A 13,699-nucleotide genomic window follows, 5' to 3' on the forward strand; every position below is an offset into this window, starting at 1 on the left:
AGGGGTTTATGTACAGACCTTCCACAATGGATCCAGGCTCCCGCCAGCTTGGGGAGCCCCTGTCTGCAGCTGCCTCTCAGCTTCTATCTTCCGGGGGGGCCCGAGCCATGGGGGCACCCCACTCCCCTCTCGACCCGCCAAAGAGACTCTCTCACCGACCCCCGTCACCTGTGGGTGGGGCGGCTTGTGCCGCCGCTGGAGATCCCATCCCTGAAGCCTGCTCGGATCTGTACCTCTCGGAGCCACGGCTGCCGCAGGTCTGGGCTGGGCTCCGCGTCTGCAGCGCGATGGACCTTTTGCGAGAGTTTTTTGCAGGTCCCTCTGTGGGTGGAGGGACCCGCGTGGCCGCTGGAGATCCCGTCCCCGTAGCCCGCTAGGATCTTTTCCTCACGGTGTCGCGGCCGCTGCAGGGCTGCCCTCTGCTCCCAGTCCCTGTGCCTAGTCTGCAGCTCGAAGGACCCCCCGCGAGAGGTTTGCAGGTCTCTCTGGAACAGAAATCTCCCTCGCTCCAATATTCCGTGGCCTCTGGGTGCAGAATTCACCGTGAGTTGGTCCCCTCTAGCCGTTCTGTGGGTTGTGGTTTCGGAGCTATGTGTATGTGCGTCTTTCTACTCCGCCATCTTGGCTCCGCCCCTCTAGAGCATTTTTTTCATATGACTACAAGTAGCTTTGACTTCTTCCTCTGAAAACTGCCTGTTCATATCCTTTGACCACTTATCAATTGGGGAATGGATTATATTCTTGTAAATTTGACTCAGTTCTCTCTGTATTTTAGAAATGAGGCCTTTATCACAGACAGTAGTTGTAAAAATTCTTTCCCAGTTTTCTGCTTCCCTCCTAATCTTGTTTGCATTGGCTTTGTATAAAAACTGTTCAATTTAATGCAATCAAAGGTATCCATTTTGCATTTTATAATGGTCTCTATCTCTTTTTTGGCCATAAATTCCTCCATTCTCCATAAATCTGACAAATGTACTATTCCTTGCTCCTCTAGTTTGTTTATAGTATAACCTTTACAATGAGATAATGTACGCCTTTGGACTTTATTCCTACCTAGGCACTGTACTAAGCACTAAGTCAGGAAGAAGCAGCATAACAATGATCTCTTTTGGCCTCCACTATACAGTAATAGACTCCCAATGAGAAATGGAAAATAAGTAGAAGATTTTCCATGTCATTTAAAGTCTATTACCTCTCCATGATCTCCCATGACTTTTCTCATTTACTTTAAGTATTCTCATCTTCGACCTTTTACCCCTATCCCACTCAGATGAATTTTCTCCAGGTGTTAGAATGTATAATTATGGTTTTTCCCATCCTATAGTGCCACTCTGGAGGGTAAATGACCCTCTGGAGGTCATTTGTGGCATAAAGTTCACTCTGTACAATGTAAGATAAATCAACCCATCAGTTAAAAAGCATTTAATTAATGCTTATTCTGTCTCATACACTGTGCTAGGCATTGAGGCTACAAACAACATAAATGAAATCACCCTTATTCAAAAAGAGTTCAAATCCTACCAAAAGAGGCAATGAATACAAATATGCAAATACACAAAGAGATTGATTGCACATAAATATAAAATATTTGAATACTACATAGTTTAAGAACTTTACTACCAGTTAGAAGGAATCAAAAAGTTTTTATATAGAAGGTGGTGCTTGAGTTTTGTTTTGAAAGAATAAAGGGACTCCTTGAGGTAGAAATGAGGAGCTCAATCATCCCAGGCATGGGGAAGGCTGGTATAAAAACCTCCACAAAGATAGAAGATGGAATGCCATGTATGAGGACTAGCGAGAAAGCCACTTTGGCTGGATTTCAGAATGCTAGAAGGGGAGACCTGAAGCTGTAAGGAGAGGACTTAGTACAGAAGTACACATAATATATGAAGGTATGAATTAAAGTTCCTTCTTAGGGTATATTTATTACATACTCAAAATAATGGGACCTGACCATTATTAATTATTATTTTTAATGATAGTAAAGTGTTAGAATTGAGATATTTCACATTCCTTACTCTTGGATCTATCTGCCAAGATGATGTCAAATAATCTACCTTATTTTATTTTACAATTACAGTTGAAACATAATTTAATAATTATAGAAGTAATGCTTAGCTTTTACCCCTCTCCCTACTAAATTTAGGCATTAAGGCACAGATAATGATATAGGAGACAGAATAATAAGTTAACATAACTTTGGATAGTTTATCCCTGATTTATCTATCATACATTCTTCTTGATTATCACTGTAAATAATCTAAGGACTACCATGCTATTATCTTTAGGAGTAAGGAAGTGATAACCTAATTAGGTCAAGCACCATTCTGAGTATTATGTTCATCACAATTTAAGAAAGTCATTAATGAACTGGAGAGTACGTAGAGAAGGAAAACCAACGTTGTAAAATGACCTTGAGTTTGCCATTTGCGGTTGAGAATAGGTGAAAGGAACTGGAGATGTTTAGCCCAGAGAAGACTTGGACCATGGAAAGGGAGATAATATAGTTATCTTCAAGTATTTGAAAGCCTTTTGTCATATAGAAGTGAGATTAGGTTTGTTATACTTGACCACAGAAGCTAGAATTAAGAGCATTGGATAGAAACTGAAGAGGAAATCTCATGTTTGATATAAATAAAATACTTCCTAGAAATAAATTATACAAAAATAGAAGGGGATACTTTAGATAATAGTTAGTTCCCCTTTATTAGATATCTTCAAGAAAAAAACTTGATCACCACCACGTATATTGCATAAGGTATTCTTATTCAGTAACTAGTTGGGCAATCATTCTTGAGGTCGCTCTCATTTGTGAGATATTATAATTCTGTTTGTACATATATTTGTTAACTGTAATTTTTTATATATTTTATTCAATAAATGGATGAATAGCTTAAATCTATAAGAAAATTGTTCAAAAATATTGGTAGCTTTCAAGCAGGATTAATGAGTTGTTTGGACCATTCTGAACGGTTGATACAGCTCTATAGTTCTTAGTCACATTCAAAGACATTCCATAAATAATAACTGAGTTCACAGCTGCTAAATAAATTATAAACTCACACTGTCATTTAAAAAAAGTTATACTTCTGCAGCAAAAAAAAAAAAAATGAAATAATGGAAATACTTTGATCTTGATCTCATGAAATTAATGTCATTCCTTTATGAGATGGCTAGTTTGTGTCTCCTAATAAGGAAATGCCTTCCAATTATCACTTATATTATGCTTTTCAGGGAGACCAAGATGGTGTGAAAATACCCTATCTCTTACCTGGAGTATGTGACCTTGAATCCTGGCATTTAAGTGATACTATTCCTTCTAGTGATCTTCTGAACAGCAGCTACTGCCAGAGAATATGCCCGATAACTTCTCTCACAACTTGTTTCATTTGCACTTTCATGCTTGGATGATTAAAGGACAGATCTATCAGTCAGTCACACATTAATGTGAATTTATTTAATCAGATTTATTTTCTCTGTATCCCTAACCAATAGCCATTATGTTAAGGGAATAGGAGTCTTACAGTGAGAAAAAAGAGAAAGAGAGGTAATTTTAAAGCATGGAGTAACAAGTTAAGGGAAGGAAGGCCTAAGTGACATGCTTATTAAGCATATTTCTCTGAGCAAATGAAGTCACTTGACATCTATGATGCTGGGAGACAGTATTTTGGGGAATGGAGTTTAGGAGGCCATCACAAACGTTATGTCATAATACTGTCTCTCTCCCTCCCATTATTATTAAATGGTTATTTTCTTTGGAAAATGAAACCTGAGGGAAAGAAATGTTTCTACTTTGCTATCTTATAATCATGGCTTAGACAACTAGATCTGGCTGAGCAAGGAGAGGTGGGGTATGAAAGCTTCCTTTTTTTTTGTCAGTCAACAAGTATTTATTTATTAAGCATCTAGTATATTCAAGGAACTATGCTGAGTGGTAGGGATACAAATAAAGAAAAAAGTAGGCCCTACTGTCAAGGAGTTCACAGTCTAATGGGGAAGACAACATGAAAACAACTATGCATACACAAGATACAGAGAAGATAAATGCAAAACAATATCAGAGGGAAGGGACTAGCAGGAAGGGGGACTGGACAAGGTTTCTCAGAGAAGGTACAGTTCTCCAAACTGTCATCTGGACTACTTTTTTTAAAATTTTTAATTTTATTTTAAATTTATTATATTATTATTATATAATTATATTATTATTAATTATATTATTTAAATTTTAAATTTTATTATTTATTTATTTGTTTTTAGTTTTCAACAGATATTTCCACAAGATTTAGAGTTCCAAATTTTCTCCCCATCTCTCCCCTCCACCCATCCCAAAACAATTTACATTCTGATTACTGCTTTCCCCAATCTGTCATCCCTTCCATCACACTCCTCCCTTCTCTTATTCTCATCCTCTCTGTTTTCTTATAGGTCAAGATAGATTTCTGTACCCCATTGCCTGTATATCTTATTTCCCAGTTGCATGTAAAAACAATTTTCAACATTAGTTTTTAAAACTTTGAGTTCCAACTACTTTCCCTTCTTCCTGCCCTCCTCATCCCCACTGAGAGGGCAAGCAATTCAATATGCTATACTTGTGTAGTTATGCAAAACACTTTCATAACAATCATATTATGAAAGACTAAGTATATTTCCTTCCATCCTATCCTGCCCCCCATTTATTCTATTCTTTCTTTTGACCCTATCCCTCCTCAAAAGTGTTTACTTCTAATTACCTCCTCCTTCCCCTCCTTATCCCCTACCCCCTGCTTCTCCCCTTCACCCCTACTTTTCTGTAGTGTGAAATAGATTTTCATACAGAATGTGCATGTTATTCCCTCCTTAAGTCAAATGCATTGAGAATAAGGTTCACTCTTTCCCTCACCTCCCCCACCTTCTTCTCCCCGTCCATTGAAAAAGTTTTTTTTGCCCTCCGTGTGTGTGTGTGTGTGTGTGTGTATATATATATATATATATATATATATAATCCCTCCAACTACCCAAATACTGACAAAAGTCTCAAAAGTTACAAATAAATTTCCATGTAGTAAACAGTATAACTTCAGTAAATCCCTTATGATTTCTCTTTCCTATTTACTGTTTTATGTTTCTCTTGATTCTTGTGTTTGAAAGTCAAATTTTCCATTCAGCTCTGGTCTTTTCATCAAGAATATTTGAAATTTCTTTATTTCATTGACCATTTTTCCCCTGACATATTACACTCAGTTTTGCTAGGTAGGTGATTCTGGTTTTAATCCTAGCTCCTTTGATCTCTGGAATATCAAATTACAAGCCCCTCTGTCCCTTAATATAGAAGCTGCTAGATCTTATGCTATCCTGCTTGTATTTCCACAATACTTGAATTGTTTCTTTCTGGCTGCTTGCAATATTTTCTCCTTGACCTGAGAGGTCTGGAATTTGGCTACAATATTCCTAGGAGTTTTCCTTTTGGGATCTGTTTCAGGAGGCAATTGGTGAATTCTTTTAATATATATTTCACCCTTTGATTCTACAATATCAGGGCAGTTATCCTTGATATCATTTCTTGAAAGATGATGTCTAGGCTCTTTTTTTGATCATGGCTTTCATGTAGTCCAATCCTTTTTAAATTGTCTCTTCTGGATCTATTTTACAGGTCAGTTGTTTTTCCAATGAGATATTTCACATTGTCTGCTATTTTTTCATTCCTTTGGCTTTGTTTTACAATTTCTTGATTTTTCATAAAGTCATTTGCTTCTATCTGCTCCATTGTAATCTTTAAGCAATTATTTTCTTCAGTGAGCTTTTGAACCTCTCTTTCCATCTGACCAGTTCTGCATTTCAGGGAATTCTTCTCCCCATTGGCTTTTTGGACCTCTTTTGCCATATGAGTTAGTTTATTTTTTTAAAGTGCTATTTTCTTCAGCATTTTTTGGGTCTCCTTTAGCAAATTGTTGACTGGCTTTTCATGATTTTCTTGCATCACTCTCATTTCTCTTCCCAGTTTTTGTTCTACTTTTCTTACTTGATTTTCAAAATCCTTTTTGAGCTCTTCCACGGCCTGAGATCAATTCATATTTTTCTTGGAGATTTTGGATGGAGGAATTTTGACTTTGTTGTCTTCTGTTTGCATGTTTTGGTCTTCCTTGTTGGCTGATTCTATAGTCTGATTCTTTTTCCAGTTTTTGCGCATTTCCCCAGCCATTTATGTGACTTTTGAGCTCTTTGACAAGGCAGTTCTTTGTTTTCAGTGAGATTGAGGAGTGTATTGTCAGCCACTTGATCCCCCCCACAATCTGTGGGCCTTAGGGCCCCAGAAACAGTTGCTGCTGCTGCCACCACAGTCTACTCCACCTCCTCCATTGATCTGGGGCTGAAGTCCAAGCGGTTTACTCTCTCACACAGGTCCCACAGGTTTTTTCCACTGATCTTCCAATTTGTCCTAAGAGTTTTGGGGTCATGAGGTCTAAAAACCATCACAGGTGCCTGAAATTCATTCCCCCTAAGGCCTGCTAGGGTCCCATCTATGTATGCACAACCCACACTGGACTGTGCTAGGATAGACATTTCCCTGTGACCTTCCAGGCTGTCTTGGGCTGGAGATTTGTTTTACTCCAACATTCTGTGGGCTCTGCAGCTCCAGATTTTGTTCAGTCATTTTTTTTTTTTTAATAGATATTTGGCTGTGTTTGTAGGGAGAGTGCTAGCAAGTCAGTGCTGTTACTCTACCATTTTGACTCCACCTCTTGTCCTCTGGAAAGCTTGCTTCTTTAATCCTGGCACATTAGTCCTTAAAATGAGACTTCTTGGGTTGGTAAGGGAATTCAATAATGTTAGGGCAGGTTGCTTCACTTCTACCTGCAGGTCTGATCCTGAGTTAATTAAGAAGTCTTGCTACTTCCAAGTTCCTTTATTTGTCCCCTGAAGAACTCAATTTGCTGTTATGGTCTGGGTTAGATGGGACTTCACAGGGTCAGACTTAGGTTTAGCTGCTCCCAGAGATAGAAGGGAGATTGTTTGTTATTATAGTCCATAAATTGATAGGATACATTTCAGTCCTGGAAAAAGAGTGGAAGAAGAACAAAAATAGGATGTCTTTTCTATTTTGTGGTGATGTTCTAGAGATCCCTAGGAATACAAAATGTGTGAATGTTATAGTATAATAATTTTGAGGATTTAAATACAAATAGAAATTTGCTTTAGGTAGCCAAGATTTCAAAGGTTTCTATTTTTCAATATTTTTTTCAGTCTGAATATTCTAGGAAAAGTTATTGTATTTTTTCTAGTCTCTCCTCAGTGCTTTGTAAATTTTTATCTCTGAGATGTTTTCTTTTCTCATAAGTATAACATGTATCCTCTTAGGTACACCTTAGCTTAGGATGACTCAGGAGATAGGAGAGACCAAAAGGTAGTGGCATAATGGCTTAAAGGTATCATAGGAATTAAATTCCAGAAAAATTTGTTAAACATCAATATGCCTGACATTGTACTAGGTATCAGTGACATAAAAACAAAATTATAAATATTCCAGAGACTCAGCCCTCATTCCCAATCCTAACTCTCCCCATAGTGAAGTTACTTCAGCTTAAAATTGGTTGGTTGGCAATATGCAGATCATTTGAATCAGAAACTGCTCAAATGTGGAAGGTTTCCTCTGAATACAAATTTTTTCTTTTTTCTTTTTTTAACAAACATTTCCCTTATTTCACTAAAATACTTTTGAAGGCATAAATGACTTAATTCAGGTTTCCAAAGTATTCTTATTATCATGTTCCTATTTAAAATAATGGGAATTGGATTTTGTGTGTGTGTGCTATGTTCGTATATTTGTGAGATAGTGCAGTATAGCAGATAGAGGACTAGTCCTATGAGTCAGGAAGGCCTACATTCCAGTCTTGTCTCTGAAGAATATTAATTGTGTGACCACAGTCGAGTTATAGCCTTTCAGTGCTAAAGGCAATTCTCTGCAGACAAATTGTCCATTTGAATTAGTACACAAATTTCCCATACTGGGATTTCCTCAAAACAAAAATATCATAAGTCTGAACCAAGAAACAAACAATAAAACACCAAAAAAAGACCTTATTGATTATTTCCAGTGTAGCCTGTATAAAATTAGTGAGTTTGAAGCTATTTTCATTTCTTCTCCCCCTTTGGCTTGTGAGTTTTTCTAGAGCAAAGACTATCTTTTGCCTTTTAGTATTCTTAGCTCTTAGCATAGTTCTTAGCTCATAGTAGGCACTTAATAAATACTGTTTGACTGGCTGATTATGCATTGTGTAATTGTAACTGATAAAATGATTGCTCAGTCAGCTGGTAGGTGCATATTTGTATGAATAATTAAAAATACAGCATAACTTCAGCACTTTGAAAGTATTATAAGACACCATCTCTCAGAGTGCACGCTGGGTGTGCCTACTATTGCTTATGTGATTAAAAAAGAATAAGTAGAACAAAGGAATTTAATGTGGAAGTGTATGTTTTTTCCCCAGTGATCTGTGAATTTTAAAAGTCACCTGAAGTAATATGTCATAAGAAACTTCATTCAATAACCCATTTGGACTGGGGTTATTGATTTTTAAATAGAGACATTGACAAACTGGAATGTAGCCAGAGGAATGTAATTAACCAGAATGGTGAAGGACCTGGAAATTGTGTTATATAAGAAAGAACTTAAAGGAACTGGAGATATTTATCCTCAAAGAACAGAAAAAAAGACATAGTAGATACAAGACATATGTCTTTGAATGTTTAAAAGGCTGGTATGTGGAAAAGGGATTAGGTTTATTTTGTTTAGTTCCAGCTATTAGAATTGGAGCAAATGTTTTCTACTCCCAGGAGGCAGGTTTTGACTCATTATAAGGAAGAACTTTCTAACCAATGTCTCTCCAAACAAGGAATGAGCCACCAGGTGAAGTAGTTCCCCTGGAACTGTTAGTATTCAAGCAGAGGCAAGATATCACAGAGGTAATTCCAGCCCCTTACAGATTTGGGTTAGGGAGAGCCTGGGCTATTTAGCTTTTAGTCCTATCCAATTCTGAGATGCTAGAAATCTAAAAAAAATGTACCCATATAAGTCAAGAGATATCCAGTACAGTCCAATAAGCACATATTAAGCTCTTACCATATACCAAACACTGTGTTATGCAATGGTTATGCAATTAATTAAAAGAAAGATAGCCCCTGCCCTCAAGGAGCCTACAATTTAATGAGGGGGGCAGTAAATGAGGCAGTAAACAAAAGGAGGTAGGAAAAGTAGAGGAATTAAAAGAGCATCTAGTCAGTGAAGTTGAGACCAGGCAGGAAGACTGATGCAAAGTGGAATGAGATATCCAACAAAGATAAAAACATTTAGAATGACTTCTTTTGTTGTAATTTGTACCATGTCCTTGGAAGGATTTATTCCTTCTGGAGTTCCCTCTAACTTCCCCTGAGAAACTTTTCTTTTGCTTTTAGTAATTTGGTGTCTTTGCTTTAAATAAATCCTCTCCAAGGGTCAGAGGAAGTTAAGAAATCTAACATTGTCTTTCATTTCCTTTTGATTAAGGTGTTAAACTACAATCTTAGTTCCTTTCAAAAAAATCCAATAGTCTTCTGAGTCTTCCCGTTCCTCACAATGACCTGCTATTTATTATAAAATGCTCCATTTCAAGTCATTTAGTGCTCTCTGAGGCAATGGGAAAGTGTTTTTCCATTAAAGAACTAGAATATACAAAGATATATACCAAGGAACATATGTTAGTAGATTGGGAAACTTCCCTAAATAAATGTATTGGTTAGATACCACAGCACAGCCTATCTCCAAGATATTTTTCCCTAATAATAACAAACTAGACAATAGCTCTAGAATTTTCCTACATTTCTCTTTACATTTTTCTGTGATAACATTTTCCCACACTATCCCCTCATTGACTTTCATCCTTTATTAAATTAGATTTCTTAGATTCCACAATATAAATAGTGAATAAATAGACTTGTGATTTTATTTATATAAAAATTCTTTCCAATGATTCAGATCACAATCCATATGTAGGGAGAGCCTCCTATCAATTCACCATGGGAGTGGGAGTGTGTGTGTGTGTGTGTGTGTGTGTGTGTGTGTGTGTGTGTGTGTGTGTGTGTGTGATGGCATGGACCCAATATGCTAGAGGCCTTCTTTGCTTTCTCTTGACATCATGAAGATGTCAACAGAGGGCCCAGGCTGCCCATTAGTTGTTTCTTAATCTCATTACTGTCACTAGCCCATCTTCATTTTTCATTGTACATTTTCTTAATGATTCCCTTTACTCTAATTCTTCTTCAATGTTCCTTATTTACATTGAAGCCATCTTACCCCCACTACACACTTCTCCATTGTTCTTTCAATAATATACATTTTTGCTTCTTTGGACTCCGTGGTATTCCATGGGTTGTAGTTAACTTTGGGAGAACTTGAATTAAAAATATTGATGTTTCTTTCAGAGAGAAGTTAATTAAACCAATTAAACTAAATAAAACTAATTAAAAGAACAACCAACACCAAAAATAAACCTTCGCAACTTTGCAATTTCCTGAAGGTGAATTCAGCCTGTTCTTTTGATCGTAGGTCCAGGATCTGGATCGAGATCTGGGAAGGCCCTCAGCATCCAACTCCCTTATGAAGAAACCAAAGGCCAGGGAGGTGAATTCCTTTGCCCAATGTCACCCAGATAATAAGAATAAGAGCCAGCCTTGGAACCAGGTCTTCTGAATATAACATCATTGCTCTTTTCTCTATGCTACAATCCTGTTTAACTATATATCCAACTTACTATCTAGACTGTCTATTCAACATGTATGTATGTACAAATATGTAACCCGAGTTCCAGAAGCAATTGAAATACAATTCTCTCCTCTTTGGTAGAGATCAATTCCCCATAGGTACCTGAGGAGTTAGGGTGGAATTAGTGAGAAGAGGAAAGAAGAGAACTTTCAGTTCCCTTCAGTTTCTTTGAGTGTCCTTTTGGGCTCTACAGTCCCTTTATGTAGGTCTGACTTTCAGCTTTAAGAGAAAAGATACATGATGTTCTCCCTACTTCAGGTTGCTGAAAGAAAATATTCTGAGAAGAAGCTGACAGGAGAAGAACTGGAAGTCTCCATCATGTTTCCTTCTGCCCAAGGTCCTTTCCTTCAGGACCTGAAGTGAAGGTGGCATTATCCATCTTCTCTCTCAAAGCTGGAAGTCAGATGTGCCCAAAAAGCCTAAAGAGACTGAAATAGATTGAAGAGACCAGAAAAAAACTGGAATTCTCCTCTCTTATGCTCTTACCAACTCTGCTTTATCCCTGAGGTAGGTGTGTGGCATTAATCTCCATCACTGAGGTATCTCATACCAAAGAGCTTTGGGACTCAGGTTGCATATGTAATATGTATGTGTACGTATTTGCATTATAAATATATACATATATCAGTACCTATATAAGTACACACACGTATATGTATATGTAAACATACATATATACATACACACATACATATATATACATATATATGTATATATACATCTCAACACATTGTCCACTCAATTAGACATTCTTTATCGACTTTTTTTCCCTCTCTCAATGGTTACAGATTTATTTTAAGAGACCTTACAGTGTTCTGGGATTTGATTCAACCAGCACAATGTCATCTATAAATAGGAGCAGCACAAGGACCTCACCATCCACAGGGAATGCCTCTTCGACCTGGGCTCTGAATCAAAGTTCCCTGATAACAATGGTGAACATCTTTGCCAAGCATATATCTAACTGCTTTATGCCTTGCCTGATATTTATCGTCAGAAGGTTTTTAAACAAGTTTCTCTGTTATGGAATTTTTTCCTTTGTTTTTGTTGTGTTAGGACACTCCTGCATCGAATTACTTTGCACTTTGTTTTTATATGTTGTGTATTAATTCTATGCAATATTTATTTGTTTTCCCTTAAAGTAGAGGGCAGGGATTATTGATTTTTGTCTTTGTAATAGCAATAATAAGAAAAGCAATATGGATAGAGAGGCAGTCCCAGAGATGTGTCTATGTATTCGGATTCTGCCTAACACAGATTTGCAATGCTAAACAGTTATTAACCCCCCAGTGTCCTGAACAAGCTCTAAACAGTACAATTGTCCACCTGCGCTGACTGAGGAAGCATCCTTATCAAGAGTTCTCTATACCAGGAAAATCACAAAGCTGAGCTTTAATAACATCTCACATTTATTAGAACATAATAATGTTAAAGTTTGCAGAGTGATTTCCATGCATTTAAAAATTTTACTTTATATTTACAGCATCCCTATGGAGTGGGTAATACTAGTAATGCTATTTTATGGAAGAAGAAGCTATCATTTATATGGCTTTTACGATTTGCCCAAAATGGTGAAACTTGTGCCTTAGGTGAAATTTGAATCCAGGTCTTCCTGAATCCCAATTCCAACATTCTATACATATGCCACAATGCCTTAGTACCTATTGTAGTGCCTCACATATAGTAGGTGATTAATCAATGCTTGTATCGAATTTAAATTACATATATCTTAATAGTTTACTTATAGATATTGAAGATCATAAAACAGGAAACATGCAAAGAACTAAATGGCAGACATTCTAAAAACAGTTCATCCCTGTGAATGAGTTAGAAAATATAATTGAAATCATCTAACAGAGAAACAAAAAACATAAGTACTGTGAAAAACAACTGAGGAAATCGGCAAGTGAAAAATAAGCACTGATAGTGTGGTTCTAAAGAGCAAAGCTGTGGCTTTTTTTCTTCTTGATGCTAGTTTCTATTCCTGTACCCTGCCTAACAATGCTGCTAACAAAATAAAGGGATTGGCATAGCTAAAGATGACGTGATCTCATCTCTCTGTGCTCTCCCTGAAACCTGGCAAAGAGTGCTCATAAAGCAACTTCTATTAAATCACTCAGACACAAGACTTTACAAACAGTGTATGAAAATTATAATGAGTGTTCCTAATTAGTTGATCATCAAGCTATAATCACTTCAGGATGAATTAAGCCATGGGTATTATCGAAAAATAATGAAGTGCTAGTGTCAGGGTTTTTTCAAGGCAGCATGATCCAGGGAGAGCAGGCAAGGTCTAATTTTGTTTTCAACCTCTAGCTAGATAAGGTAAGCAGCTGGGAATTTCAAAGACCCCAACTGTTGGCTGGAACTGAGCATGTTGGTTCATATTTGTTTTCTGGTAGTAAAATGCTCTTTCTCTTTGCCAGTTTTGACTCCACTTGTGTTCATCAGATTTCTTTCTGGAGACTCATTACCTTTGAATAGCAATGATCTATTTCTTAAGGACCTTGCTGTAAATATATTAAAAAAAAATGCAGTCTTAAATGAAACTCCAAAAATTGCTACTCACTTCCTTATTGCATTCTCAAAGTTGACAGCCTGATATTTGAATTTTAAAATCATAAATTGGCTAATATGCAATTAGATTAATTACCCTAATAAAAGTGAAAAAAACTCTGGCATATAGAAGTCACAATATTAATAAGTTTCCTTCCAGATGCTGGTTTGTATAATTAGATTGATGATTTCAATGACATTCTATTATGACATCTGTTAGCTAATATGAAAGAAATTTAAAAGTAATAACTTAAAAGATATGAGAATCTACAAGTCATCTGAAACTTTAAGATTAATTAAAAAGATGGAATGTGAAATGAAAGTAGCAGTACAGACCATATCATTTTTTTTTCTTTTAATCTTGTATTT

The 13,699-nt window shown here is 36.7% G+C and overlaps 1 long non-coding RNA gene across 3 annotated transcripts in view; it reads left to right on the top strand.

Moving 5' to 3' along the window:
• Positions 1 to 13,699, top strand: part of LOC140527323 (uncharacterized) — a 357,549-nt gene that overhangs the window by 255,267 nt on the left and 88,583 nt on the right. For all 3 annotated transcript variants that reach the window (XR_011974763.1, XR_011974762.1, XR_011974764.1), the window contains 2 exons: positions 10,559 to 10,633; positions 11,033 to 11,281. This is a non-coding gene — a long non-coding RNA (uncharacterized lncRNA). The remainder of the gene's footprint in view (positions 1 to 10,558; positions 10,634 to 11,032; positions 11,282 to 13,699) is intronic.

This window comes from Notamacropus eugenii, chromosome 2, assembly GCF_028372415.1.
Source record: "Notamacropus eugenii isolate mMacEug1 chromosome 2, mMacEug1.pri_v2, whole genome shotgun sequence".
NCBI lineage: Eukaryota > Metazoa > Chordata > Mammalia > Diprotodontia > Macropodidae > Notamacropus > Notamacropus eugenii.